The sequence below is a fragment of the Cyprinodon variegatus genome, unplaced genomic scaffold (genome assembly GCF_000732505.1).
Source record: "Cyprinodon variegatus isolate N-32 unplaced genomic scaffold, C_variegatus-1.0 Scaffold2315, whole genome shotgun sequence".
Taxonomy (NCBI): Eukaryota; Metazoa; Chordata; class Actinopteri; order Cyprinodontiformes; family Cyprinodontidae; genus Cyprinodon; species Cyprinodon variegatus.
The window spans coordinates 9,973-13,871 of record NW_015152768.1 but is presented as its reverse complement, the minus strand read 5'-3'; the positions used below and the strand labels follow the sequence as shown (position 1 = coordinate 13,871).

At 37.4% G+C, this 3,899-nt stretch overlaps 1 protein-coding gene across 2 annotated transcripts in view; it reads right to left on the bottom strand.

The window, feature by feature from the left end:
* Positions 1-3,899, bottom strand: part of LOC107080778 (signal transducer and activator of transcription 1-alpha/beta-like) — a 21,670-nt gene that overhangs the window by 13,616 nt on the left and 4,155 nt on the right. The window lies entirely within an intron of this gene.

Below are 3,899 nucleotides of genomic sequence, written 5' to 3'. Positions count from 1 at the left end.
ACCTTTCACACACATGTTCACATTACACAAATCACAGATAAAAAAATAAAAGAAGCACAAGAGATACATAAATATTTAAAAGATAAAAGTAAAATAAATAATAAAAAGTAAATAAATATGTGCAAATGAGAGCATAGACCTGAATGCATGCAACATATGACTATCTGCTTTTCCTGGTAGAGTTTAGCAGCTGAAGAGCAGAGGGAATAAAGGAGTGTTTGTATCTGTTGGTCCGAACTGGTGGGTATTTAAAACGGGAACCAGAGGGTAGGAACTGAAATTCGTTATGTAGGGGAAGGGTATAATTATCCAAAATGGACTCAGCTCCAGTTAAAGCGTAGGTTTATATTAGGTGGGCTATGGCAAGCCGTTTTAATATTTATTAAAAGCACCCTGTTGTTCCATTTGTAGATCACTAAAATTAGATCGTTAGTGATCAAAATCACTGCTAGACTGAACTGTAACAATAGATTTACTAAACAGTGTCGTTTCTGGCAGCCATCTTAGATTTAGTCTTAGTCTTCCGGACAAAAATTATTAGTTCAAGTCGCATTTTAGTCATTACAATATGTGATGTTTTAGTGGGTTTTAGTCTACTTAAACTCTAAAAGGTTTTAATCAGTTTTACGTTGCAATAAAAAATACCAGATTCTTTCCTTGACTGACAGCTCTATCCTAGATGCTACAATAGCTGGGTATAGAATGCTGCCATGTAGATCATATCGCTGTTGGGCAGAAAACTTTGATTTATAGAATTCAAATAAACTTTTACATGAATTAATGCCCTACTTTGGAGAGTGTTGGTCTAGTGGTTAGACCAGTACTCTGTGCTGCCCAGTTCGACCCCCACAGCCGCCACTCTGGGTCCCTGAACAAGACCCTTAACCCCACTCTGCTTCCCGGGCGCCGAACAATGGCAGCCCACTGTTTCCCAAGGGGAGGGGTTAAATGCTGAAAATGAATTTCTCCATTGTGAGATCAATAAAATTAAACATACAAAAGTGTCTCAGAAAAGCTGTGAAAATAGATCTAGTTCAACAGATCCTATTGGTTAATATAGCAGATAAACAAGCTAACAAATAGTCCAATAAAGGAATGTTTTAGACATCCAAGGTTTCCATCCCAAAGCAAACACTTCCTGATCTACTATGAATTATGCATTAATCACAGATCTATAAAATCTGCATTGCTCCAAAAAAAAAAGCAAAGAACAAAATCATTCTTTCTACTTTGGTCATTTTGGTTTTATTTCTGACAATTTCCCCCTCGGTTCCTGCTGCTCAGGGGTCAAAGTGGATTTAAATCTGCAGGCTTTGATATATATATAAAAAAAATAAAAAATAGAGAATCTACATAATTGCCTTGTAATGCCGTGGCAACTCAGACCTAAAATGAATGAATATGCTACTAAAATTTTGAAATATTTAAAGGAAACAGAATATTTTTTAATGAGAGAGAAATATTCAAAGATCTATGCAGCTTTTCATCTGGATCTTTATCCAGAGATAAACAGAATGAAATCAAACATTTGCTCTGGTTATAATTTAGGGATTCCTAGAGATTAAAGAATGTAAGAAAGCATCACCTCTTGTGAGCTGGAAGAAAGATCTTGATAGTTAGACAAAGGGATTTAGTAGGCTTGGCAGAGGATGATCAGCCACATATAGTTAATTAAGTAGCGAGAGCAGGAAGAGCCGTACTGCTGAGAGCGAACCATCAGAGTGGAGCGTGAAGCGAAGACTGAGCTAAGCCGCGCAAAAAAGCATTTCTGCACAAGCACAGCTGGAAGAGCAGAGTCAGAGTTCAGCACCCAGTACCGGATCATTCCGAGTCATTTTCTCAGACCTGCTGCTGCCAGGATCCATTTCTGGTCATGAAGAATGAGCAGCGCTGCACGCCAGGTGGGGGCGTGACCAAACAAGATGCACGGCGGATACTGCTTAGCTGGTCTGATTACAGCACAATGTCTGATCGACCACCCGCTAACATTATTATTCAGTCATCGACAGAAACCTCACCGCCATGAGTCGTCAGGTTTTCATCATCAAAGATCCACATTTAGCTCGTCAGTTTTCGTTATAGTCATGAAAAAAAGGCGCGTCAAGGAAATAATGGTCTTCTTAGACGAAAACGTTACTCAATGACATTTTTACTGCAGAAAGTGAATTACAGAAAGAAACTAAATTATACTAGTAAGAATTTATACATCTAGAAATGTTTACATATTTTAATTGGCTGCTCTGACATTTATCAGTTTGAATTAATATTTGTGATATCTGAAATAAAATTCATTAAAATAATGCAAATCCTGACTAGTAACAACAGGAATATGAAGATCTGAAATTAATTTCCAGACATCCGGAATGTTTATTCCAGACGTATAGAATGTAATTTTATTTGTGTCATTTTGACAAAGAAAAATGTTTTGTTTTTTTCTCCAGATATCAGGAATAAACGTTTAGGAAAACTTTTGTTTCAGTCAAACTAAATATTTTTCCACAGAATTAATTAATCTATTTATATGGAATATTAAAATTTCATTAGTTCTTCATGTTCTGAAAAAATAAATAAAATATTCAGCTTGTTGTTCATATTAAACCAAAAACAAAGAAATTTCAAATCCTGTCAACTGAGTTGTTTTATCAGCACATTCAATGTGACTGAAACATGGAATTCATGTAAAACTTTAAAAACTAGTTGTTTTTTTAATAGGTTCATTATAAATAAAGTAGATAAAAAGTACAAAGTAGGTTAATAATAAATAAAACGTCCAGTTTTACAGGATAAACTGCATATTATCAGCCATAAGAAACCTACTAGAAGGTAGAGATGCAGCCTGGAGCTGTTTTCTATGATGCTGCTTTAACTCAATGTTCTCTCACTGATATCCAGTTCTGATTAACTCTGTAATGCTGCTAATGTGAGGATGAGAAGGTCTGGATGTCTGGGATTATTGACAGGTCAAAGGTTAGCGCGCATAAAGATAATTTTCTGAATATGAAAGGTTAGCTTTCATTCTCTGAATTAATGCTGTTTATCCTTTAATAAGTTCCTCATCAAATGGACGTGCAATGTTTGTTTTTAAGACCTAATGTGTGTAACGGACCAAGGGAAGGATTTGGCATTTTATGCACAAAACTACAACAAAATGTGACTAAATGAGGAAATCAAGCAGCGTGATTGTCTGTAAGGAGACTGGAGACAGGACACAGTTTACTGAAGGAAAGCAGGTTAGCTCTGGGAGGATGTTACTATGGCAACAGAAACAGAGGAAACTCTTTCTGAAACAGAAAACTCAGCTTCTTCAAACGGAATCTAGAGGAAAAAATAACTTACAGAAATCAGAAAGAAAGATTTTAAATCAAAATATGTTCTTGATAAATTAAATAGCTTAAATGATTTTTCCTTCTCTCACATGAAAACCTTTTACAATTCTAGATTTCCTGCTGTGTGCTGCCCTCAGAAGTCGCCTGCATTCAATGGTTTCGCTTATTGTTATATGAAGCTACAGAAAATTAAAATCAGAGCGCAGAGAAAATCCTGTAGATGATTCTGAGTGATGCAGGTTTTCACTGTTCCGCTCTGGATCTGCAGCGATACCAGATCCTGTCTGAACTGCAGGTTCCTGACTGCATCAGTGAGACGTTACGCAACAGGCAGCTTCATGTCCTCCATCATGGACGCTGAGCAGCAGCCTGTCCAGGTTCCTGACTGCATCAGTGAGATGTTACGCAACAGGCAGCTTCATGTCCTCCATCATGGACGCTGAGCAGCAGCCTGTCCAGGTTCCTGACTGCATCAGTGAGATGTTACGCAACAGGCAGGTTCATGTCCTCCATCATGGACGCTGAGCAGCAGCCTGTCCAGGTTCCTGACTGCATCAGTGAGATGTTACGCAA